The following is a 27,578-nucleotide window of genomic DNA, read 5'->3' as shown; positions in this document are numbered from 1 at the left end:
TCTTTTTCTTTTTTCTTTTTTTTTTTTTTTTTTTTTTGAGTTAGAGATAAGTCTGTAAGCAACATTTGCAAGGAGGGGGGAGGAGGAAGTGGGGGGGCAGGGATACTTCAGGCAAAGAGTGAGGAACCAGAAAAAAGAAAAGAAAGTGCATGAGTGTGTGTGTGTGTGTGTGTGTGTGTGTGTGTGTGTGTGTGTTTGATTTCAATAGCTTTTCTAAGCACTGGAGGTCTGTAAGCAACTGAGCTGAACTGAAGGAGGAGCTTCCAGGGCACATAAGCATACCACTCCATTAAAGGATGATTATTCCATCCATTTCTGTAGCATGTCATCAGCTATATTCATTTTGTAAGAAGTGGCCTCCCCCTCTCTTTAGAGAGAAGACAATAATACATCATATTTTAGGCAATTTAGAATATCAAGTCTTCACCCTGGGTCAGTGGTGGCAGTAACTCTCCCCTAGTGGGTCTCAACAAATTCCTGGCTCCCCCCACCTCTTCCCTTTCATGTAATATTTTGAATTCTAGTGGCTGGGGTAGCTATGAAACTTTCCCTTTCTTAAAATTAATGTATTGCCAGAGAAACAGGAGGCAGAGTCCAAGGCTGCTTATGAAGTAAGGGCCCATGCTCACTGACTTCTAAGCCTACTATAAAGCTTAGCTATCTAACACTAGGATTGAAAACTCAGAAGAGGCCATATTTTTATATTGATTCCATGTTCTGATGATTGACACATTTGGTAGCAACCAGTGTACAGAAAGGAAACATTATATTGTCCTTTACAGAAAGGAACAGCATTTAGGACTCCTAAAGATTTGACAATAAGGGAATGGAAAGTCAAAAATGCTGTGCTTAATGCAAAAGAAATATAAAGAGAGAGGCTAACAAAATTGTTCAGTGGGTAAAGGGGCTTGCTGTAAAACCTGATGATATGAGTTCAAGTCCTGGAACCCGTGTAAAGATGAAAGGGAAGAACAAACTCTAAAGTTGTTCTCTCGACTCCAAACATGAATAGTAGTAGCATGAATGTGTTCCTTCCATCCATCACACACATCCTAAAAATAACCTTTAGAAATCCTTAAAGATAGATGTCTTGATCATTTTTTTTCTTGCTATGACAATATATCCTGACAAAAGCAACCAAAAGAGGAACACCTTGTCACCTTGATATCAATTCTTCTCATAGGCTCATAACAACATTGTCACATAGAATGGTCAGAACCCATCAGAAACAGGATACTTGGCTACTGTAAAGACACTTAGTGCTGACTGTCCTTAGAGCTACACCCATTCTCTTGGGTGTGACTTACACCTTTCTCGAGTGCCTCTCCTTTTCTTAAAATGACTGCTTTGTCTCTACTTATCAGAAACTTTCTTAGGCCGTCAAGACACCAGCTTTACTAAGGCATATCCCTAAGAGTAAAGCAAGAAGTCAGGCTGTTGGTGGCTGTGCTGAGTTGGCTGTCTGTACCCTGCAGCTGCTGTCAATACCATTTTAAAACATGTTCACTTCTCACAGAGACCTAAATGAGGAGAGAAGTAAGGTAGATACTTATTTTTATTGTTTTTATTTACATCTTTCTTTTTTGAATTGTTTTAGTAAAATAAATGACTTTGAGGCAAGGGCTGGGAATATGGAGGGATGAGAAAAATAGAGGAAAGGGGAGAATAACTGAGGAGGAGAAAATAAAACAAGAAAGGAAGAAGGAGAGTCGAGCTAGGAGAAGTAGAGGAGGGAGAGCAGGTGAGGAGGAGGAGGAGGAGGAGGGAGGGGAGGAGGAGGGAGGGGAGGAGGAGGAGGGATAGGTGAAACATGGCTGTGCCTATGTAGCTACATATATTAGCATTTTCTATTTTGGCTTGACAAAGTATGCTGATTATAGAATTTCTTAAAAGGTCATTTGGTAAAGTGAAATAAATGACTTGGAAAAAAATAATTCTAAAGGGAAATTGTTATGAACAATTAAATCATAATAATCATAATTTAAACCTCTTAGCAATTAGTCTTCTCATGAACATCTACAACTCCAAAGTGATCTTTACATAAATGAGTCTTGGCAACCAATTAGTGCTGGGTCTAGTCTAATTTATTTTTTATTTATTTATTTTTTGAGGGCAGAAAATGCTGAGGAAGATTCCTAGAAAGGATCATTTAAAATACTCACATGCAATCATATTTTTTGAAAAGCACATGGCATGGGACTTTATTATAAATTAAAAATATTGTGCCTACTTCCTTCCCAGTGAATATCCTGAAATAACTTAGAGGCATTTGCAATGTCTGTGCAAATTAAATCTGTATGATGATAGTTATTATTTTCACTTATTAACAAAAGAATGTAATAAGCCATTTTTGGTGACTGTTGCTAACTCTATTTAGAAACAGAGCATCGCCACCTGTGTTCTAATGATTACATTTGATGCAAAATTTTACATGAAATGCAACAACATCCTCTTTCATTACATATGTATTTTTGAATTTTTTTCAAGGCAGTGTCTCATGTAGCTCAAGGGTTGGGAACTCTTTGTAGTCAAGAATGCTTTTGGAGTACTGATTCTCTCCCCTCCTCCTACCAAAGTGCTGGATTATAGGTATGAGCCACTATACTTGGTTTATAAGGTACAGGGGACAGAAACTGAGGTTTTTCCAGGCTAGGTAACTCTACCAACTGAGCCACATCCCTAACCATTCAAATTTAACTTTACAAGTACACTAGATAAGGATGAAGTCGAAATAAGCTTGGGTACTAGTGACATTCACTAATTCTTTCCACCTTCTACAAGCTAAGAAATCAGTTTCATGAGTAGCTTATGGGATGTCTTGCATATGGAAGCAGATTTCTGTATGTTTATACACAGTGTGATAGTGATTCAGGGTTACTCCATGAAATCAGTTGCTGACATAAAATCCCCTTAGAATTTTATTGCTGTGAAGAGACACCTTGACCATACAACTCTTAAAACAGAAAACATTTATTGGGGCTGGCTCACAGTTTCAGAGGTTTAGTTCATTGTCGTCATGTCACAGGCAGACATGGTGCTGCAGAGGTTCCTAGAGTTCTACTTCTAGATCCAGAGGCAGCAGGAAGAGACTGCCAGACTTGGGGTGGCTTGAGCCTGTGAGACCTCAAAGCCTGTTCCCTAGTGATGCACATCCTCCAACAAGGCTACACCTACTCCAACAAGGCCCCAGCTCTTAATAGGGCCACTCCTTATGGGTCTATGGGGGGCATTTTCTTTCAAGTCACCCCATGTGGGTTCCCCTGTGAGTTATTGAAAGCAAGACAAAACATTAAAATTGATCATTTACCCTTGTCACTTGTTTCAGGAAGATGGCTGTTATGGAAAGAATGTGGAACAAAAGACTAAATCCACTTGCTAACAGCAGAGTATAATTTTTAAAAGATCAACAATGGCTAGTTTCTCTAACATGGTACCTGTGATCTGGGAGGGGGGGGGGGAGTCTTACACTAGGAAGCAGAAACTAAAAACTCCAAAATGCATTGGCCCAGCTCCAGAGGGCTTAGGATTAGAACTGAAACAGAGATGCAACTAAAAATCTTACGTAGGTCTTTGCAAACTGTAGAAAACAAAGAAAAGATTTGCTGACCCTTTCCATGATCTGCCTCTCAGGCTTCTTTCAATAGGAGGGCAAAAAAGTGGGAGACTCAAAAAGGAGAAGCTCGATGGGAAAGGAATGAGAAGAAATCCCAGAGCAATGAAAACCCACACAGGGATAATACAGGAGGTCAGAGGTGCACAGCCAGGTTCTTTTTGCTCCTAGCCATTCTGGCCCCTCCTTCTTCTACTTATCCTTCCAGGACACAGCCCTGGCTCCAGCACAGCCCTTCCCTTGCCCTACCCATTTCTACCTACTCTTTCAGTTCTGCCCACTCTCTTGACTGGCCCCGCCTATGCTCCTCCCCCTAGTTTCAGGGTCCTGGACCCTTGCAGGACCTAGGACTTTACTAGATCTTAATGAAGCTGAGCAATGGTTTGCAGAGAGCTATCTGGGCTTGTTTTTCTCTTTTCTCAAGTAGGAAACCTGGAGTTGTTTAAAAAACTTCACAAAGTCAACAGAAACAAAACACTTGCTGCCCTTCCCCCACAACACACTGTAAAGTGATTGGAGACCACACTCAGTCTCTTGCCCAAACCTGAACATGTCTCGAGTTATCCTCTAGAACAGTTGGTTAAAAAACCAAAGATACATACTTTTCTTGACTACTGGAGTGAAAATAGACACTTTCTAAAAAGAAATTTAAATAATATATAATTCTCAAAATAGCCACTAATGGATTTGGTATATTCTTTTTGAGTTATTCTTAAATGAATATACATACATATATTTTTATCCCCAAATGAGGTTGTATGTATCACTCTGTGGCTTCTCAGATGCGATGGCCAATTTAGACATCTTTCCCATTTGATGTATAGAAATCATCTTGCTGTTTGAATGGCTATATTGCTGGGTGTCCATAATAATTTATTTTATCTTTTTTCAAAAAAGAATATTTAGACAGTTTTTCTTGTTTGCTTCAGTAACTATCTGCATATGTGTCATGTCTGTTTTCTTATAGGATCTAAAGTAGAATACTTGGGCGAAATGTATTCATCACATTTTTGTTTGTTTGTTTGATACAGGGTCTCATGTAGCCTAGGTTGGCCTCAAACTGGCTATGTGGACAAGAATAACCTTGAATTCTTGATCTTTCTGCCTCCATATCCCAAGTGTTGGAATTACAGGAGTGCACCACCATAAGGAGCAAAGATAACCTCTTTACTTTTCTTTCCCCCCCCTTTTTTTTTTGAGTGAGACTGTCCCCCATAGGCTTGTATATTTGAATGCTTTGTCTCTATTTAGTGGAACTATTTGGTAAGGAAACACTGACATGATGCATATCACATTAGAGGAAGTATGTCACTGTGGGTAGACTTTGAGGTTTCAAAAGCCTATGACATTCCAATGGGCTCCCTATTTGTTCTTTAGCACAATGCCTGCCTGCCTGCCTGCCTGCCTGCCTGCCTGCCTGCCTGCCTGCTCCCCACCATGATGATTATGGACTAACCCTCTGAAACTGTAAGCAAGCTCCCAGTTGAAGGTTTTATTTTATAAGTTGCCTTGGTCATGGTGCTTCTTCACAGCAGTAGAGAAGTAACTAAGACATTGTCTTTGAGCTTGCAAAGATCCTCCTGCTTCCACCTCTCAATTACAGGTTATACTAGTTGTATACTACCGTGGAGATAAACACTATGTCCAAAACAACTGGGGAGGAAAGGGTTTTATACACACACACACACACACACACACACACACACACACACAAACACAAACAAACACATACACACACACACACATTTTGGTTAGGGTTTTACTGCTGTGAACAGACACCATGGCCAAGGCAAATATTATAAGGAAATTGGGGCTGGCTTACAGGTTCAGAGGTTCAGTCTATTATCATCAAGGTAGGAGCAGGGCGTCTAGGCAGCCATGATGTAGGAGAGTTCTATATCAACATGTGAGGGCTGCTAGGAGAAGACTGGCTACCATGTGGTTAGGAGGAGGGTTTCACTGACCACCTCCACAGTGACACACTTTCTCCAACAAGGTCATACCTACTCCAACAAGGCCACACCTCCTAATAGTGCCACTCCCTGGGTCAAACATATTTAAACCACATGTAAGTATATGTATATGATGTGTATGCATACGTACATGTACACATACACATACACGTATGTGTATAATCTTGAAGTAATAATCCATCACGGAAGGAAGTCAGAGCAGAAACTCAAGCCAGGCAGGAACCTGGAGGCAAAAATGGAAGAACAAGTCATAGAGGGGTGCTGCCTCTGGCTTGCTCTCCATGGCCTGCTCAACTTGCTTTTTTATACAATCTAAGATGAGTGCTCAGAGATAGCAAAGCCTACAATAGGCTGGACCCTCCCATGTCAATAATTAATTAAGAAAATGCTCCAGAGGCTTTCTCTCAATCCAATCTAGTGGAAGCTTTTTCTTATTGTGGTTCCTTCTTCAGATGAATTGAACTTGTGTCAAATTGATGAAAATAACAAAATACAAACCACCAACTATAAGCCACAAGCCTAACCAGTACACAGGTGTGATTCACTATATCTGGCTACTGTTTGAAATTTTGATAAAGCAATGTTGCCCTAGAAACGGTAATAACTTCATTGCGTTGTCTTTCATTTCTGAGGCCAAGCCAAAACCTCAGGTCCTCACCTAACATCTGACAAAGTGGCCACTTAGCTACCAGTTACTTGCCTCTTGTAACCACAGGTAGCCTGCCACTTCAGGTACCTTTAGTCTTCATTATTAGTCTAGACTGTTGAGTAGCACTTTCTTTCTTTCTTTCTTCCTTCCTTCCTTTCTTTCCTCCTTTCTTTCTTTCTTTCTTTCTTTCTTTCTTTCTTTCTTTCTTTCTTCATTCATTCATTCACTTATTCCCTCTGTATATTATATTAAGTATAAATGTATATGGATGGATTTCATTGACATATTATACATGCACCTAAATGTATTTTTGACATTTACTCCATTCCCCTCTTTTGACCCCTCCCACTCCCTCCCTTTCTTTTCCAACTTATTCCTCCTCTACTTTTATGTGTCTCCTCCTCCTCCTCTTCCTCTTCCTCCTCCTCCTTCTTCTCCTCCTCTTCCTCCGCCTCCTCCTTCTCTTCCTCCCCTCCCCTTCTCCTCCTCCTTCTCCTTCTTTCCAAGTGAGTTTAATCAGGGTTTCTAACAGAACTGCCTACAGATCCTCAGGGATGGGTAGAGCCTCATGAGCCCTTCCACACTACATGATGGAATGCTGACAAGTCCAAAATTCATATAGATAACCACAGCTTCTGTAAGATAGTCATTAATGCAATGGTACACCATGCCTGGATTACTCCACTCTTCCTCCAGGTCTTAGGTTCTCCAAGCAGACTCTTGATAGTTGCCCTGTCCCCTACTTCTTTCCTGTCAGAGACCCTCTGAACAGGGTGACTCTCCTTTGAGCCACACCAACTAGCTGAAGGCTCATGGATCATTCCTTGTAGATTCAAACCCATGGAATGAATGTCAGCCTATTTGCAAAATGGCCATAGGGTACAGGATCCCATCTGTCATTCCTCATGGTGCCCCAGTCCATAGTACTTTCAAGATGTATTCTCAGAACAAACCAACCTTTAACGTTTCCTTTAGAGATCAATCACATAGGGCCCAGGACAAAGTTCCATTTTACAAGATAGCTTTGCAGAGAACTCTTACTATGTGTTTAGCAACTAATATATGTTTATTTTAGGTTTTACCTCTTTCTGTATGTTCCAGTGTGTGTGTGTGTGTGTGTGTGTGTGTGTGTGTGTGTGCATGTACATATGTCTGTGGAAGCCAGAGAAAATATTCCTCAGGGGCCTTCACTTTGATTTTGAGACAGAATCTCTGACCAGGACCTGGGGTTCACAAATTCTCAGCCAGGACCTAAGGTGGCTGGCTGACAGGTAAGCCCCAGGGATCCTCCTGTTTTTACATTCCTAGTGTCGGAATTGCAAGCACATACCATCACACCCTGTTTCTTTCTTCCTTCCTTCCTTTCTTTCTTTCTTTCTTTCTTTCTTTCTTTCTTTCTTTCTTTCTTTCTTTCTTTCTCTCTCTCTCTCTCTCTCTCTCTCTCTCTCTCTCTCTCTCTTTCTTTCTTTCTTTCTTTCTTCCTCTCTTCTTTGCTTAATGTGGGTGCTATGGCAGAACTGAAGAACTCGTGGTAAGCAGTTGACTGACTGAGCAATCTCTCAGCACAGCTTTTTGGAGGTTACCTTTTGAGTAGGAAAGATTTTGTTATATGTTATTTGTGCCCGTAGCATTCTAAGCTCACTGTGGCCCCAGAGTTTTTCAGCTACACAGTGAGTTAGACCCACTCTGGAGCAGTTCTCAGGCAGGTCACCCCAGGTCACAGGCTAGTCTTCTAGGATGCTAAGCTGTTTGTAAGGTCAGAGTGCACAGGGACATGATGCTTGATGTCTGCAGAGTTTAACTCACTCCTACCCTCAGTTAAAAGTTCTGCTTGAAGCTCTACAGCCTCGCCTTTCTGTTCACCCCAGTTTTGGTCTAACTGGGGAGAGGTGCTGTAACCTTGCTGTGATGGGGGCAGTATGACACCTCATCTCTGTCTCTGTATCGATCTGTACTCCTCCATCAGCAGCAAGGATTTTCTTGGGTTTATCATGTTAAGAGTCTTCATTCTTCAAGGCCTGAGGCTACTAGTGTACAGGGAAGACATTTTTCTAATGTGGTGGGAGGAATGGCAGTTTTATAACTATAATTATACCCTACAGAAAATAGCTGCTACTGAATGGTGTATTGTTCTTTATACACTGGTCAAGTGATGGTGTGCTCAGCCATCAATCATCATCCATCACTGGCTCTCCGGTGTCATGCTCACACGATCAGGTGTGAATGGGTGGGTAATGGACACTTCTGATGGGGTACACACAATCTTGTTTGTTTGAGTCCTGGTTTAGCCTACTTTCCTGAGTCACATTCCTGCACCCGCAGGTGCCTCTTCCACACAGAAGCCTTTATTCCATAGAAATTATGGCCAGGACTTTGCTAGCCAAGCATTTGGAGTAGTCATGTGTTAGCCTGATATCCATAGTCAAGCACTGTCAGTAATATCCATAGTACCAAGACGAGTCTGTTGCGAAGAAGTCACAACTGTGAGAAGATCATTTAAGAGCAAGTTATCCAGAGATGCTTTGCAGAGAACTTCCATTTTCATTCTCATGGGTAATCATGAGGAAAGGCTGGAAGTCTGCCTGGGACAAGCAGGATGCTTCTCTGTGGAATATTAAATGTTCATTCATTGCATAGGTTTAAAAAAATTTTAAATAAAAAATTTAAATTTACTCATTTATTATTGTTTGTTGGCAAAATGTTTATTTGTGAGGAAAGGTACATGTGTGCCATGTTGTATACATAAAGGCCAGAGGACACTGCTTGGTAGTTGATTCTTTCTACTTTCTACAGACAGGATTTCCCTCCTTCTTCTTCTTCTCCTTCTCCCCTTCTCTTTCTCCACATCCCTTTCCTCCTCCTCCTCTTCCTCCTCTTTTTTTTTTTTTGAGATAGGGTCTCACTATTCATCTTTGGCTGGCTTGAAACTTGCTATATAGACTTGGCTTGACTTGAACTTTTGCTTCTGCCTCCCAAATACTGGAATTAAAGGCATGTGCTACTGCATTCAGTGAGACAGAATCTCTCTTGTGTTTCCACTTTTCTGGGTCACCTCTGCTGGCTAGCTGGTACAGGAACTTCTGACCAGTTCTCATATCTTTGTCTCCTATCTGACTGTAGGAAAGCTAAGATTACAGGTACATGCTTTTTCTGTGGGTTCTGGGGAATGTAAACTCACATTGCTAAGTTTGAATGACATTTTTACTCACTGGGCTTTCTCTCTATGCCTGATAACTGTTTTCAATGTTTTAAGACAAGGTCTTGTATATGTCAGTTTGACCTAGAATTTGATTGTATCGAAAGAAGACCTTGAACTCTTGGTCTTCCTCCTTGTGGTGGATTTGAATAGAATATTTCCTGTAGGCTCATATATTTGAATGCTTAGTCACCAGGGAATGGAACTCTTTGATAGGCTTAGAAAGATTAGGAGGTGTGGCCTTATTGGAGGAAATGTGTCACTGTGAGTGGACTTCACTGTTTTTAAAAGCCCATGGCAGCCTCCTCAGTCTCTCTCTCTCTCTCTCTCTCTCTCTCTCTCTCTCTCTCTCTCTCTCTCTCTCTCTCTCTCTCTCTCTCTCCTCCCTCCTCTCTCCTCCTCTCTCCTCTCTTCTCTCTTCTCTCTTTCTTCCTATCTATCTATCTATCTATCTATCTATCTATCTATCTATCTATCTATCATCTATCTATCTATGCTTGAAGATCAAGATACAGCTGTCAGATACTGTTATAGTATGAGCCATGCTTGCTGTTCAAGGATATGATGATAACTGACTGATCCTCTGAAACTGTAAGCAAGCCTTCAATTAAATGCTTTCTTTTATGAGCATTGCTGTGGTCATGTTGTCTCTTCAAATAAATAAAACAGTGGTCAAGATACTCCTCTTCATCCTATTTAATTCAGATGACCAGCTTGTGGCTGGGCTTATCTGGGAGAGCTGGGATGAGTTTATTCTCTGTCCATATGCTCTTTTGTCTCAGAGTTCCATGAAAACAAACACTTAAGAGTATCTATCTGCTTAGTTTCTCTGTGTATCATGTTGCCAAGACCCCATGTACTGTCAGTGTCACATAGGAAGAGGCAGTATGGGCTGGGACTGTGTATTGGATGCATGTCAGAATGTGTTATGATTTTGGGCCATCATAAGAGTAATAAAGGATATTGAAGGGGTCAGATAGTGAAGGGATTAACCAATGGTGGGATTGCTTTTTCAGATAAGGAGAACAAAGTAAGTCTCTTTGAAGAGATGACACTGGAACAGAGACTAGTGAGATAGGTAGAGGTCATGGAGTCACACAGAGAGAGTGCAAGACATAGAAGAAGCAATGGTTCATGAGTGAGAACAGCTAGTGGTCAGCATGGCTGGGGGTCAGGAGTAGTACCTTGCGTCTATTCTCTACTCTAGAAGAGGACCTTGAACAAGAAGTCATCAAAGAGTTCAAGTGTGATTTCAAAAGGACGTGGAGATCTTTAAGATGGCTGATGATCAGGCACATTCACTTTACTGAGAGGTAAATGAGCTGATGTCAGATGGTTTAAATTTGGGGGTAAGTTATTTTGATTTCTGTCACAAGGTTGTTTTGTTAGCCCTAGGAGGAGGGCAGTTATAAGCACTCAATGGAGTGAGTGCAGGACTGAAGCACTGCAGAGGAAGTACTACTGAAGGAGGAGGAAATACCGTGGAAATGCATTTTAAAGAACCTCCATGTGTTTGAATGTATTTCATCACTCCTGGATGTAATTGCAATATAAGTAGGATCTGTGAGCCTATCCTATCCTACTGTCAGTAAAGTCTGGTTGCTCTGTATTGTTTTGTGCATGTGCATGCATATGTGTGCATGTGCACACAGGTATACTTGTATCTGTTCATATGTAGGTGTATATGTGTCCATGTGTATGCATGTATGCATGAATGTATGTGGAGACCAGAGGACAACATTATCTGTTATTCCTTACACTCCATCCTTACATTCCATCCACCTTGAGTCTTAATTTTTTTTATTTTTGCGATTATAAATTAATTATATAATTCACCCCCTCCTCCTTCCTACAAATTCTCCCATATACTTGTCCATGTGATCTTTCAAATTAATCAACGTTTTCATTAATTGTTGTTATATACACACACATATATGCATATATTTCTAAATACATGGTATAAATACACTGGCTCAGTCTGTGTAATGTTATTTGTATGTATGTTTTCAGGGCTGACTATTCAGTTCTAGATAACTGATTGATATGTTCTTCTCTAGAGCAGACTGTTTCTCCTGCTCTTAGCATCTCTTAGTTGCTTATAGTTCTTTGTGTAGAATTAAAGCCAAATGGGCTTTCTCTGGCACACATTGGTATGTATATTGCTATTTTCCTTCAGAACTTTCTGAGTAGTATTCCATTTATCCAAGAACTAAGGCCAGCAACTGACAAGTGAGACTTTATAAAGCTGAAAAGCTTCTTCAGAGCTAAAGAAACAATCAACTGGGCAAAGAGGATGGCACAGAGTTGGAAAGAATCTTTGCCTGCTATATATCTGACAAAGGATTAATATCCAGAATACTAAAAAAAAAATCAAAGACTCAAAAGCAAAGGACCCAGTTCCCTTGAGGGTTCTCAAGAGAAGAAAATTAAACGACTAAGAAATATCCCAAAAACTGTTGTTCATCATCTCTAGTAATTAGGGAAATGCAAATCAAAAATATCCTTGAGTTTTCAACTTACCTCAGACAGAATGGCAAAGATCTACAAAACAACTAACAAATGATGGAAGGGGTGTGAGGAAAAGGGAACCCTTGTTTACCGTTGGTGGGATTGCAAACTGGTGCAGCCACCATGATCAATGTAGAGAATTATCAAAAATCTAAAAAGAAATCTATCATAAGACCCAACGATACCACTCCCTGGCATACACTCAAATGACTAGACATCCTACTCCAGGAGACACTTGCTCAGCTCAGACATGTTCATTGCTGTTCTACTCACAATAATTAGAAAATGGAAACAACCTAAATGTCCTTCTACTGCTGAATGGATAATGAAAATGTAGTACATATATACCATGGAATATTATTCAACTGTAAAAAAATGAAATCATGAGATGTGCAGATAATGGTTAGAGCTGGAAAAGATCATGTTGGGTGAGATAAACCAGACTCAGACAGACAAAAATCTTTATATGTAAGTGTATTCTTCACCCATCATTAAGGGAACTTCCTTTTTCAACAGACAAAAACCACAACAGAAAATCACAACCAATCAAACTACAGAGTTGTGGAGCCCTGTCCCAGTGAATATATTTACAAAACACTCCCACACATAAGTCTCAGGAAACATTTCAGAAGAGGGAAAAGAAAGGTTGTAAAAAGCCAGAGGTTCAGGGAGACTGCCTAGAGATTGTATCTTCCAGGAATAGCAGAAGCTACACCCATGAAGTCTTGCCAATATAGCTGCCTAAATATCTGCTTATTTTCTGAGTCAAGGTCTCTCACAGGACTAGACTGAAAATTAAGACAGTGTGTAGACATAAATTTTTTGCAACCTATTTTTAATAAGGGTTCAACCTCTCCTCTAGCCCACCACCCAGCAGAGAGAGTAGAAGAGAAAAGTTACTAGGATATAGAGGAAGTGGACTTGTTCCACAATAGTTCTTTGGGGATGAGCTTAGTTTTTGGCAGCAGTTCAGTCTCATAGCCAATACCAATTATAATTTAGCAGCTATAGACGAGTCCTCCAGGCAGGCAGACACCAGGCACGAACCAGCATCTACAATCTAGTTCAGCAAGCAGACACCAGGTAGTTGTAGTTCTATCTTGAAGAAATCACCAGGCCTCAACCTGAGGTGAGGCAGAAGAATGGGCAACCTGCCACAGGAACCTCACGAACAGTTCTGTGGTGAGTTTCTCTCAATGGAAGAGTTATCATAAGTGGAGCTCAACAACACTTTGTAAGGTGAGCCAATGAGTCTTTAGTGAAGAATAGCAAGACTGAGCAAAACAAACCAATTCTCAGTGCTGTCTCCCCCTGTCTATGGAGTCATATTTATACTCCATCAAGTGTCCTTTCATGTGATTGCTATGTCCAAACATTCTTTCACCTGTGTCTGCTTCAGGAAAACACATTTGCTTTAGCAAGACATCCTTTCACCTGTGTACCCCAACAAAACATCTGACATAAGTAATTTTCCAAAGAAACTAGAAGTTTCCACTTCAACAATAAGTCCCAGGGATCCTCCTGCCTCCACCTCCAGGATTACAAGCATGCTCCATCACTTCCTGTTTTTTGTTTTGTTTTGTTCTTTTGTTTTTTTGGGGGGGGTGGGGGTCCTGGGGATCTAACCCAGATCCTATTATTTGCAGGGCAAACGCTTTCCTGTTGGAGACATCTCTTCACCTCTTTGCTCTTCTTCGTAGAGCTTGAAAAACATTTCTACCTTGTTTCTGACAAAATTTAAGCTGAGTTCTATGAGGTCTACTTAAGAAGTTTTTCTGTCTGCTCTATTCAGTGTTTAGTTGATATGCTAATAGATACTAGGTTTAATAGTCAGGAGGAGTAGAGGAAATAAAACAAATAAAGCCTCATATGAACATAGACCAAATAGTCAGGATGTAAAGGGCCTATGATATGGGTGAGGCAACAGGATCATAAACTTAATATATAGAGCTAGCAGTCATTTTCTTTCAGCTCCTCTTTCTACCTAGTTCCCTTCATTGGACTTACCACCTTGACTGCTTGAAGCTAGAATCTTAGAAGGCACATAGTAAACGTCTGTGTTTGAAGCTCAGTGTGGAATAAGCACTATCTCATTATTATTGTGTTCCCAGAGCCCATGTGCACCATGATATTTCTAGAAGCTAGGGTCTTGGTTTGTGTGTGTGTGTGTGTGTGTGTGTGTGTGTGTGTGTGTGCGCGCGTATCTATTAAGATGTCACTCAATTTCTTTTTGTATCAGATTTATATTATAAAATATGTTGAATTTAGTTTTGTTCCTATATTCCAAATTATATTGCTCTTAAAAGTATAAAAAGTATAGCTCCAGGTTGGGATCTAACGAAGGAGAAAGGACATAAAGCAAAATGAAAAAGTTGGAAAGGGAATGGAGAGTCTGAGGAATGGAGAACTGAGCAAGATCACCAGCATTTCCAGCTCTGAGGAGAAAGAAGAGGAAATCTTGCCGCCCTTTCTCTCATTTCTCTAAAAACTCTCATGTTTCTTACTTCAAATTCAATTATAATTACATTGTTGTTTTGAGATAGGGCTTCATGTAGCCAATACAGGCCTTGGATTTGCTACTGAACCAAGGATGAGCTTGCACTTCTGACCCTCATGTCTCCACCTCCCTAGCTGAGATGACAGGCATATGCCACCACTCCTGGTTCATGTGGTGCTAGGGATCAAATGCAGGGATTCATGGATGCTAGGTGAGCACTCTGCCTGCTGAGCTGCATCAGCACCCTCACTTTTCTTTCTTGTATTACCTTCTGTTAGGTTTCAGAGTTAATTATAGGTTGGTTTTTTTGTGTGTGTTTTGCTTTTGCTTTTGTTTTTGCTTTTGTTTTTCTAGCTATGAGGGTGTTATCAAGGGCAATGGGGAAATAGTTCTCAGGACAGAGTCCCCAGCAGCACTGGGGCACTCAAGCAGGATGACTAGAGCAATCCGTTTTTCAGTCGCAAGTCTAGTTTCCCAGGATCCATGTCTGTGGTTCCTCGAGATTGCCTTTTCAGTTCTATTTCAATTCTGCCAATTGTACTTGAAAATTTTTGATCCAGATCTTTAAAAGATTTACTTACATCTTAATTCTATATAGTGAGCAAGAAGACAAACTCTAATACTGTGCTTTCAAAGCTGCACCAAGGGACAGTATTCCTGTCCAAGTTCAGGACATTACTTTCTCGATTACCTCACCCCTCAGATGTGCTTGTTATCTTATTTATATTCTGCAGAGTGGAAAGGCACAGAACGACAGTCATGGGGGTCTAAATTGGTTGCTGCTGTTCCTGCGAAGTTCTCCCAATGGCCTAGCTTTGCTGCTCCCATTAAGAGGTGCTCACAGCAGGAAGCCAGGGTGTGGGGTGATATGAGTACACATCCTGCAGTACAGTTTCAGGATTTCAACCATGCATCTCTCCATCTCTTTTCCTGAGGAGAGGTTAGGTTTTTGTTTTGTTTTTTATATCCAGATAGAGGTGTCAACTCATTAACAGGATGGTGCAGTCACTCAGTATGGATAAATATCTAGCTTTGTAGTGGGAAAGAAGGAAAGGAGAGGAGGGGAGGGGAGGGGAGGGGGGAGGGGAGGGGAGGGAAGGGAAAGGGGAAGGGGAAGGGGAAGGGGAAGGGGAGGGAAGCACATAATTTTCTGCCTCTGCTGGAAGTTGAATGCTGGGATAACACAGGTGTGTGGCACCACATCTGGCTCTGGCTGATAGAATCATGCTTTTGGTGCTGATCATTGTTTATAGCAGTCTAATCTTGGTGTGTTTGCATCTGTATGTATAGGGGTATGTTGGTAGGTATGCAGGTCTATGTGTGTGATTGAGTGTGCATGTGCATATGTGCATATGTGTGTGTCCATGTGTGTGGAGGGCAGAGGGCAGCCATGGATGTTATTCCCCAGTAGCTGCCATCTTTTTGTTTTTAGTTTGTATGTGTGTGAGTGTGTATAATATGTTTATGTATGTGTGAATCTTCATGCTAAGGTTATATGCATGGAGGTCTTAAATACAACCTCAGGTATTTGTTCTCACTTTCTACTTTATTAGAAGTAGGGTCTGTTAATTGTTCACCACTGGGTATGTTGGGAGCTTCTGGGCATTTACTGTCTGTCTCCCACTTTGCTATAGCATTCTGCCACTGATTCCCAACCCCATTTGTTTTGTTTATTAAGACAAGCTATCTCAGCAGTATGGTATGGAACTTACCAGATAGGCTAGGAAGGTTTCCCTGAAAGAACCAGAAATCTTATTCCTTATCTTTGGGTTTGGTTTATAGGCACAATCCACTATGCCCAGTTTTTTATTTGTTTTTAGTACGGGTTCTGAGGATCAACTCACATTCTCTACTTTCAAGGCAAATATTTTACCTACTAAGCCATTAGGGCAGCCTCACAAGTTCCTGAACCAAGAATCTAAGTTGGCTTCCCCAAGCCTAACTTTTTCCTGTGTTCAATGTAAATCTTGAAAGTCAATTGTCAATCTTCTTTACCATCCCTCCCTTACCAGATCCTCTGTTTGGAGCCATCTCTTCCGGCTTTGGGAGGGTAAGAGACCACCCTTCTATATGTATACTGCCTAGTTATCAAAATGATCATAGCATTAAGATCATGAGGGTGGTGAGTATTTTATCATTTAATCATGATTGGTGCTTAAATATTGGAAAATGTCTTGTTTTGTGAATAAAGTAGCTACAATCAAAACAGAAAAAAAAATCAACATTTGATCAATGGTCACAAACTCTGCTGTTTCCAGTGTATACTGTGCAGAATGAGGCTCTGTCCTTTGCTTTATCTTCATGTACTTGGCCAACTCTTTGGGCTCTATGACTGTTAATGCCACTGGTGTGATGTAATGCCAGTGCTTGACAAAGCCTCAGCACCACAGGGAATGGGTGTGATTCTTTAGGACAGTCCCTCTTACTCTTAGAATAATTGAGTTTTAGTGAATTAAACTTTTATGATCTAGCAAGCCGTTCATACAAGCCAGTTGGAGAAACACCTATAATTTATGCTTCGCAGACCTTCTGTCTACGTTTTAAAATTTTATTTGCAGTGCCTACACAGATCTGAATGAACCGAAAACCAAGTTTGACTTTTTTTTCCTGCACACAACAAACCAGGCATGGATATTTTTAGATGTTTAGAAGTGTAATAATTTTATTTCATTCCTTAATCCTCATTTCTCTTAAATTAAAACCTCAGATTTAATCTGCTGAATTGTAAGTGTATTTTGTGCTAGCTTGATGCTATATCAGGATGATGAGCAGAGACTGTAACAGGAAATTATTTAGTGATACTGAGTTTAAATGTTGTTGAACTTAGTTTAAGTTCAGTTACTTAGTTTTTACTCATAATTTATCAGATGTGGTCAGCTTTTCTGAGTTATATTAAAAATTATCCTTATTTGTTCATTATCTCCAAAATCCCTATGTATGTAGCCAAGAATGTCTTTAATCCTTCTGATCTTCTTGCCTCTCTCTCCCAAGTTCTCAAATTATAGGCATGTGCTACCTCATATAGTTTTTGTGGTGCTAGGGCTCAAACCGTAGGCTTTGTGAATGCTACGTAAGCACTCTGTCAGCCACGTTACATTCCCAGCTCTGGATGTATCCTTTTTGACAAAGGAATGTTTAAGAATAAAAACCTAAATGAGAGACCTGGGGTTGAATTCCAGCCTCAGTGCTCTAGAAAAGCCAAGGAATATTGATTGACTTTGAAAACTACTCAAGGCAAATGAACAAGAAGGGAAATTTGCAATGACACGTGATTCAGGGGGCTCATCCTAGTTTTTCAGCTGTGTTGTTTTCCACCTGTGATAAGGCAGAGGATAATGCAGGGAGCATGTGCAGGTGACCTCTTTACCTTATTCATGGCAGTCAATAAGAAAGAGGAAGAAGAAAAGTAGGGCCCTGGCACCCCCTTCGGCACTCTTCCAAGTGACCTTACTTCCTCCCTGTGGTTTTCAACTCTTCAAAGTCTTACACAGGCTGGGACTCAAGCCATCAACACATGGACCTTTAAGACACATTTGAAATAGCAATAGTACCCAACTAGTAGGCATGCCAATATTAAAGATCTTCTCCCTGGCCTAAAGCCTTCTGTGTCTCTGGGGTTCCCATTCCTGCACAAGTCCTTGGCATTCCAAAGGAAGCCATGAAAAGGGGAAAGAAGGGAAGAGAAAAGAAAAATTCTTGGGGCATGAAAATTTTACTTACCGGGCTATGTCCCCAGTCCATACTTTAAGCATATTTTTTTCAAAATCCTCTTTCATTTTAAATAACATTTCTCAATTCAGCTTGAGATTGTAGTGTTTTGAAAATATCATGAAATTTTGAGATTTAAAAAAATAACGGCTGCCCAAATCTAAATCTATTACTTCAGATTTTGCCTGATCTGAGGTGTTTATTGAACCTCTTTGCACTTCAATTTCCTCATCTTTCAGTCAAACAAGGATAACTATCTCTAAATATTGGTACAGAGAAACAATGGAAATTGGACAGAGAAATGGCTCTTTTGATAAGATTCTTGCTTTACAATCTTGAGAACCTGAGTTTCAGCCTTAGAACACACACACACACACACACACACACACACACACACACACAGAGGCCAGGTGTGGTGGTACATGCTAGCAATTCCAGTCAGTACTGGGAAGGATCTCTGGGGCTTGCTGACCAGTCACCTCACCTACCAAGTAAGTAAAAGGCCAGGAGAGGCTTCATCTCCAAAACAAGTGGGATAGCTCCTGAGAAACAACAGGATGTTGTACTCTGGCCTCCATACACGTATGCACACATATAGAGAAAACAAAAACAACAGTCACCAGCTCAATATGTAAATACCATTATGCCCATCTGCTGGTAAATGTTTTCTTCTGTGTTAAAATAATATTCATAGACTCTTAGGAAGCTAGGGAGGTACCTGGACTTTGAATTGCCTGCCACAGTGTATAGGAATTTCAAAGAGAACTGCAAGGAAATCACATATACAAGGAAGAGGATGTAGCTCCCTGCACTCCAGCTGAGACCCAGTGAAATCTTTTGGGACACCTCCATCTTGGTGTCAGCTATAAAGAGACTGGGAGTGGATCCTGGGTGTGAGAATGGCATCCCAGATGCCCCTAGACTTTGGACACAGTAACTGCATTTTTCGGTATTATTGGAAGAGTTTCCATGTTCAGATTCCAACTGAAGCAATCACTTTAACTTATACACACTAGCCTAAGCCAGTAAAGGAAGAGATAAAGTCAAGTTTGGAATGAAGAAGGACAAACCTGGTTCACCCAGTCATCCTGTCTCACCATCTGCTGACAGAGTGGGTAGGCTGTGATTTTCATCTTCTATTTGTGTACCCAAACATGGCATGAATATGAACTGTTGAAGGAGATCCTTCATTATACTATATTATTGTTTGTTGGTCTCCTGAGACACAGAACTAACATGAAGAGAAAGCTCGCATGTCACAGTGCAGATATGGTTCAGATTGAGTAGGTGGTGTAGATCTGCAGGACTGCACAGAAGATGTCACGTCTTGTGAGGATGTTGACTGGAACACTGCAGCTATGGAGTTCCATACAGGAGTAGAACATTCATCTGGCTCCGGAAAGATGGAGACTCTTGGAATGTGCAGCAAAAGTACACACCTAAAATGTCTAGAATATCCAGAATAAAAGCACAGATCAAGGAAATCCCAAGGCTTTTATGGAATGAGTGATGTAAAAATTAGTTTATCTGGAGCCAGACTCATGGAAGAAAGTGGATGAGACCATATATCACTGAGTACTAACTGGCAAATGATGCCACCTGTCACACCGAAGAAGAGGGATATATATGCTGCAGTACCAAGACCATGTGGAGTCAGACAAGATTTTTCTGTCCACATAGAAGCTGCTTCAGCCGTCTTTCCCCTAACGATATTGAAAAGGCTACAACAGGATTTAAGGCAACGTTTCTTTTTATTATTATTTATTTTATTTTATTTTATTGGGTTTTTGAGACAGGGTTTCTCTGTGTAGCCCTGGCTGTCCTGGAACTCACTCTGTAGACCAGGCTGGCTTCAAACTCAGAAATCCACCTGCCTCTGCCTCCCAAGTGCTGGGATTAAAGGCGTGCACCACCACCACCCGGCTTAAGGCAACATTTCTAACTCCTACTTGACACCAACCTGTAACCAACCCCTAAAGAATTGAAAAGTAAATAATACAGGAAATAGCATACACAGGTTGTTTAAGTCATGCTTGTCTTAAGCTTAATCTTGTGGGTGTGCATGCTTATGTGTATGTGAATTTATATATATAAGAGGAATTCACCTTGTAGGCTAGGCTGGCTGGCCAGCAAGTTCTAGAAACCATGTCTGTCTCTTATTTTTCACTACCATGCCTGACTGTTTCATATGGCTACGGGGGATCTGAATGCAAGCCCTCAGTTTTCACAGGAAGTACTCTACTGACTGAGTCACACCCCAGCCTTTTATTTCTTATTTTAAGAGAGTATCAAATGGTTAAGGTTATTCTCCTTAATTCAGGACACAGAATTCTCTTCACTTTGTGCAGGGCCTTATCTTACTTTTATCATTTATAGTCTCTTTACATCCAGTACCCACTTATTACATTCTTTCTAACATGTTTGATGTAATTTGTTTTTTAAGCGTTAATGAAAAATGAGTAGTATTTTGTGTGCATATTTTTAATTTGTGGAAAAACATATTATGTATCTTACTTTTTTACAGTGAGGAATGCATCTTTTTAAAGGTTCATCAATAATTTTATGGATGCTTCTAATTTATTGCTTCTAAATCCAACTTCTGCCCTTTCAATTACAAATAATTAATTTCCCAAAGCAAGGGGCAGACTTTGGAAGCATCATTCATAAATATTAATTAATCTATTAGCAGAATATATGCAGCCTATTTAAGAAAGCATTTGTTGAACACTTACATGCTCAAAGCTAGAAATACTAAAATAACAAATGTTGAAAACCCAAACTCAAGAGACTCCAAGTCCAACAGGAAATCCACACATGCAGTATATCATAGCTTGGAGATTTACGAGCAGTTATGAAATGGATAAGAGCAAGGAGGTGCCACACAGAAGGAGGTTTCTTTTTTTGTCTTTTTTTTGTCTGAGCAAGATGTTGAGGTACAGTGCAAGAGAAATACCTTTCTGGGTTCCATAGAATAAGAAGAAGGAACATTCTGACATGGACAGAAGAGTGTTCTGGGAAATAGGAACTTTGACAGTTCCTACATGGCTTTTCCTCCCACAGAGTCTCTGCCAAAAGCCACCTCCACCCACAATAACATTCTCACTGTCAACTTGATGGGTGTTCAAACTAAGAATGGTGGTATGTTCTTGGGAGGCTGAGCCTAGAGGATTGTTACAAGTTCAAGGCTAGCCTGGACTACATAGTGAGACTGTTTTACCTCATTAATGTACCACCCCCTTAAAAAACCCCAGTAACAACAAAACTAACAAACAAAACCCAGGGAAGTATGCATACACACACACATATGCACACACACATGCACACACACACAAGTAAATAAAAGACAAACTCAATGAGTGGATTTTGTGTCATCTTTACGATGAGATCACATATTTAGGTTTGTCTAAACACATTTCCAGAAGGAATTTCTGATTAATTGGTCATAGTGACAGAAGAGCACCTAGCATCCCCTTTGACTTTACTTTGCTTCCTGTCTAGAGTTGCCTGAGGTTTTAACAAATCTTGACCATCAATCTCCCTTATTGTGAAGGATGGCTTCTTACTTAATTATGTTTGAATAAAGCATACATTCCACAGCACACACACCTGAGAGCCTGTGGTTGGTTTACATAGTGGTAATTTGTTTGATATTGACAAATGTTAAATATGAATGTGGGATGAAGGAACCATGTGAAGGAAGATCCAGGGAGAGCTAGTGACTGATTAGAGTGGGGCACAAAATTGACTAAATCAGCCTGGAGGGAGAACTCAATCATTAAAGTACTTGTCTAGAAGCATTAGAAGCTTGAATGAAAGCCCCAGCACTCATGAGAAAAAGTTGGATTTGATGGCACACTCTTGCAATATTAGCACTTATGCAGAGAAAGATGGAGTCTTGGGATTCAGGAGTCAGATAGCCTAACCTGTTGGCTCAGTTCCAGGTCAGTGAGAGAATGTCTTGGAAAGTTTGGCAGTGCCTAAGGCTGACCCCTACACACACACACACACACACACACACACACACACACACACAGAGAGAGAGAGAGAGAGAGAGAGAGAGAGAGAGAGAGAGAGAGAGAGAATAAGAAATTAGCTAAATATTTTGTTTCAGCTAAGGAAGATTTATTTTGGCTCAGTTTGAGAGAATGCAGTCCATGATCCCTTATCTACATGTTCCTGGGCCCATAGTACGATAATCCAGAGATAAAGCCCATCACAGGAGAAACCATGCTGGCTGGAGAATAAGGTAGTTGGTCACATGACATACACATCAGGAAGACCAGACTGATGAATACTGCTGCTTAGCTTACTTTCTCGTTTTACTCACTGTGGGCCCAACATCAGAGGATGGTGCTGCTCAAATTCAGGGTTTGTCTTCCCCTCTCAGTTAAATCCCTCTGGAAACAGACATGCTTAGAGGTTGTTTTCCATGATGATTCCATGAAGTCCTGTCAAGTTGACAATTGGGATTCATCATCACTTTAGGCAAATACTCTATGACTGAGCCTGAAAAAAAAAGTTCTTATAAAGTAATACTGACAATGGTGTAAAACACACTGAAGACTATGTGAGAGGCATGTGCCTTATACATCCTTCCATTTCAGAGATGTTTTTGGTGCCCTTTAATGGGGCCCCACCATTCTGCCACAGTAACACAGATGCCTCGCTCTGTGGAAATCTGCTTTATCTGATCAGAAGCAAAGTGGCATATGCATTCCCCAAATATACTTTTATTAATCAGATGAAGGAGATCCCCATGCTAAAGTTGTCTTAATAGACTGCTAAAATTAGAAGGTGCTAATCTTGGCATATGCAGCTACAGGGAGAAGTGTTTGAAGACTGGATGTTTGGGGAGGACATGGGTTGGAGCTTGTTCTCCACGCATCCTCTCAGCGTCACAGCTCATTTGGTCACGGAATTGTGAGGGAATGTAAATTTGGGGGTTTCCCATGTGTGGCATTGTCTTTTGCGATCTTGTGCTTAGCTAAAAATGCTTCTCTTAGCAATGCTGAGCCTGGTGACGGGTGGTTCATTTGGAAAGAGAATAAAGGACAAATTCTGCTGCCCGCCTGTGCGACAGGCTTCACCAACTAATTAAATCCACAGTGCTTTCTGGCCTTATGGAGACTTCGTGCAATCCAGCCTGGAATCTTGTCACATCCAGAAGATCTGTTGCTGTCCAGGTTTCCATGGCAGCTAAATTTTTTCCTTTTTTGTGAAATTATCCACAGCCCATGGCGTCGGTTAGCCACATAAGTGGGTGTATTATCAGCTTAATGAAGGGACCCTTTCGGCAGGCGTCTTCCTATGCTGTCAGGTAAGTGGTTTACCGCATGCTGTGGTGTGTTCTCTTATTCCTGGGCTCCATCTGGACATGTCTCACAAAGCTGGGTGATTGTGTGCCAGAGAACATCCTGCTGCCTCCAAAGAATAAGAACCTCCTCTTTCCTCTAATGTGCATATCACAGCATCCATCCTGGATTCCACACACAGGGGCAGCTTCGTGGCCATCTACATATGATTCCTATTGTCTATGCCGTGGGTTCCTTTCTTACATCCATGGCTATGACACGGCATTCTCTGGGATGAGATTGAAGCTCTAATGATTAACCTGTGTTTATTCACTTCTAATGGAGCTGTGACTACAGGTGGCCCTGTACACAGCAGCCATGCTGTGTGTTGTTTATTTTTTCCTTTATTGTATTATTCTTCACATGGACCAGAGGAAGAAACCAGCAACGAATTCTTGGAATTTGTTCCCTGCCTCTAAGGCACCTCTTCACACTTGCCATTTTCCCATGAGGTGAGATCTCCAATGTTGTCTGGAAACTAGGCAATGGCCACCAGAAGTTCTATGCCATGCCAGCATTAATCTTCACTGTACGTGTAGGCTTCTAACACCGAACCACAGCTAATTACAAGTTTACTCTTTAAGATTAGAGGCAACAATACTCACCAGAGATACCCAGTGATGGAAACCGAGTGTGTGTGTATGTCTCTGTGTGTGTATAGGCTAGGGATGTATGCTGAGTATATTCCTTCATTGTTCTCCGACTCATTGTTTTTTTCAAACAAGAACTCTCAATGAACCTAAAATTGGGCTAGCCTGGTGGCTCCAGGAATCCTCCTATTTTCACCTACTAGCTTTAGAAATAATTCAGTGTGCATCCAGTTTTATGTGGATGTTGGGGATCCCTGTGCTTACACAACAATCATTTCACTGACTGAGCCATCTCAAGACCTAGTCACCCAAAAGCCATTTTAATGAAACTTAAACATGTCAGATGAACATTTAACAAAAAGAAACATAGATACACACAGCTAAAGTAGGAAAATGAGAGCCATAGGGTGTTGTTTTTGTTGTTGTTGTTGTTGGCTAAAAAATTTCCAATCTAGGTTTGTGATTATCAACTGCAACTCTTTTCACACTTTTCATTAGAGGCACCCCAGAGCTGCACAGCCAAGTTCTTGGGTAGAGAGGACCAGCTACTTAGTCATCACCCTAATAGTTCTCCACTGTGACCTGGGTTGAGTGTATGGGTATGTATGCATTAAATCACACACAAAAGACACAACTGTGGCTTATTAAGCAAGTCTTTCTAGTTAAATGGTTTATTTTCTTCCTCCCTAAACCACATCCCAAGTAGAGTTCTGTGGCCTGGGTTGAACTTTCTGCAATTGCATCCTCCAGCGGGGGGGGGGGGGGGGGGGGGAACAGGTACTGTGAAGCTTACTCCATCCCTGAATTTTTTTGTTAAGCAAAAATATATAAAGCCTGTAAGATGAAAGAGACTAAAAATAAAAGGAGGGAAACCCAACAACAAAGAAAGGACACCCACCAGCTCTCTCCTCTACTCAAGGTGAAATTCAAGAAGCAAGCATAGCATATGATAGTGTAATAGCAGGTACATTGTCCCAGGAAAGGCCATAGACAAAGCATCCGTGTGCATTTAACTCTCTTCCTGTGCCAAGTATTTCTCTCCTGTCACTTCTTCTGATCTTCAGATCTGAAGAAAGGTAAGGGGTGATGCAGTTGTTATACACAGACCCCAACACTCTAGAGATGCAAAGTAAAAGCCAAGCTGAAATGACCTAAATGTGCCCATTTAATTATTCCATTTATCGTGTTTTGGTTTTAAGTGAAGACATGGGATGCCCCTTGTTTCCACGTGCCAGGTAGCCTGGCTTGAGGCTTAGGCACATCCATGAGCAGGGCTTCTCCTACAGTGAAGTCATTCCTGCTATCCATCTCCAGTTGTCTATAAATAGCATCACTTTGAGGATTGTTGAAATAATTTGTTGCTATAATTATAGTGACATTTCTAGCATGTTATAATCATATAAAATGGCACAAAATAAAGGGATGCTATTTTTGACTAATTTATTTTTCTTCTAATTCCATTTGTGTTTTGTGCCAATGGAAGAAAAGGTTAGGAACACACGTATTTACAGAAGGATTCGTGCTTGAATAGGAGAGAAGAATGGCATTGAAAATCAAGAGAACTTCTCTAAGAAGAAAGGGAGCTGGAGACTTTGAAGTTGACATGGATTTAGCAGAAAGGAGAAAAGAGCAGGAAGTGAAGTCCCCAAAGTATAATTCTGCACAAACAAGAAAAGTGAAGACACACGATGACAGTATTCCAGCTGCTGGCTGACCAGACCAAAGTCATTTTAATTTGTCATAGGCTTTTACATTTTCAACAATAGTATGCTAGCTGGGAGTGACAAATGTCTGCAAACAAATACCTAAGATGCCTGTTCTGTAAGAATCTCTGAGAAAGATAGTCTATTCTGAGTTGGTAGTATAGCTTCACTGTTTTCAAACATTCAGGCAGTGCCAACTTAACACAATCAGAATCTAGTGAGAGGACAGCATCAGCTGATGAGCAATAGCACAGTTTGTGGACCCTCCCAAGCTGATCGTCACTTTCGAGCCTTATCAAAATGTCAGGGGTGGGACTGTGGCTCTAGCTCAGTCTCTAGCATACACTAAGCTCTGGGTTTGATGCCCATCAGTGTGTTATTGTGGTGTATTGGTGCATGTATGTGATTCATGCTTGTAATTAGGAGATGAAGGCAAGAAGATCAGAAGTTCAGGTCATCTTCAACTGCACAGTGAATTGGAGGCCAACCTGGGCTGCATGAGAATCTGTCTAAAAACAAACAACAACAACAACAAAAAAAATGTGCTAAAGATTAAGAGGCGCACAGGGAAATGTAATTGAGGAAGATACGTAATAAAAAAAATATATATATAAAGAGGCACACAGAGTCAACACAAGCTATTTCAGCAGGTAAAATTGTGGGTGTCAGTGAGTTTATTTTGGGTGCAACTCTTCTTTCTTCAAAGCACTCGGTGCTGTGATCTACCCTTATGATCTGGCCAATGACATCAGCAGCAAAGTGGAATTGGTTCTATATGTCTTTCTCATCCCAGCTCAGGATTAACATTTCATAGTATTTGATGTGCTCTTTCCCTGATAATTGAATACCCCCAAAGATGGAGATTTGCCTGAACTTAACATTACCATCTTCCAGGTTCTTGGCCAAGCTAGGCATGGAGCAAACTCAATGGTTGAGGGCTGGAATAGGAGGATTTTAGATGAATCTGACACTGTGACTTGCAACTTTTGTAAGCTTATGCAAGTCCCTTTTTGGAGTCTCAGATTTTTTCCTTTTCTTTTTTAACTACAAAACATTTGGTTTGGCTTAGAAGCTGTCTAAGGCCCTGAGTCCTAGGCAATATAAACAAACATTAGAGTACCTGACAAGAGGTCTCCCAGCACTTTGGTCCTAAGACCTGTCTTCTTAGTCTCGTTGTGAAATGTAATGTTCTCTGGATATAACCATGCAGGCCAGGGGTGGACCCTGGAGTCTTCCTAGAATGAGCTCACTGTTTCTGCTTGTCCTCTGTTACTAGACATGAGGACCTACCAATAGAATCTGCTTGCGTGTACTATGACCTGTGGACAATGGGTAGAAAGGCATTTATAGAGTCAAACAGAAAGACCAAGTAGAATGTCCTGGCGACTCCCAGTCCATGTTGAAGCTCAAGGCACCCCTGATCTTGTAGTCCATAAGTAGCTTGTACTCTAGGAGTACATTTTATTTCTATCCTTTTCTGGATGATGTGCCAGTCTAATTAGTTTTCTTATTTGCAGTGAATCATCCAGGTAATATGTAACCATTGACAATATTAGGCTTTGTTTTAAGAGGGTCTCATGTATCCCAGCTTGGCCTACAGCTCACCAAGGAGCTAAAGATGACCATGATTCACCACCCTCATTCCCCACCCTGCCTTCATCTCTGTGTACTGGGATCATTGTCCCTCACTGCCTCTCTTGGTTTATATAGAGCTGGAACCCAGGGTTTTGCACATACTCCACTACTGAGCTACTCTGTCAAATAATTGACTGGATAGATTGTTTATATGGAGT

The 27,578-nt window shown here is 40.9% G+C and overlaps 1 long non-coding RNA gene across 2 annotated transcripts in view; it reads left to right on the top strand.

Moving 5' to 3' along the window:
• Window positions 1-27,578, top strand: part of A930035F09Rik — a 153,525-nt gene that overhangs the window by 37,829 nt on the left and 88,118 nt on the right. The window contains exon 1 of one of the 2 annotated variants that reach the window (XR_879380.2): window positions 23,008-23,458. The exons of the other annotated variant lie outside the window; for it this stretch is intronic. This is a non-coding gene — a long non-coding RNA (RIKEN cDNA A930035F09 gene). Of the gene's footprint in view, window positions 1-23,007; window positions 23,459-27,578 lie in introns of those variants that run through there. 2 annotated transcript variants of the gene reach the window in all.

The sequence above is a fragment of the Mus musculus genome, chromosome 8 (genome assembly GCF_000001635.26).
Source record: "Mus musculus strain C57BL/6J chromosome 8, GRCm38.p6 C57BL/6J".
NCBI lineage: Eukaryota > Metazoa > Chordata > Mammalia > Rodentia > Muridae > Mus > Mus musculus.
This window is presented reverse-complemented; position numbering and strand designations above follow the sequence as displayed.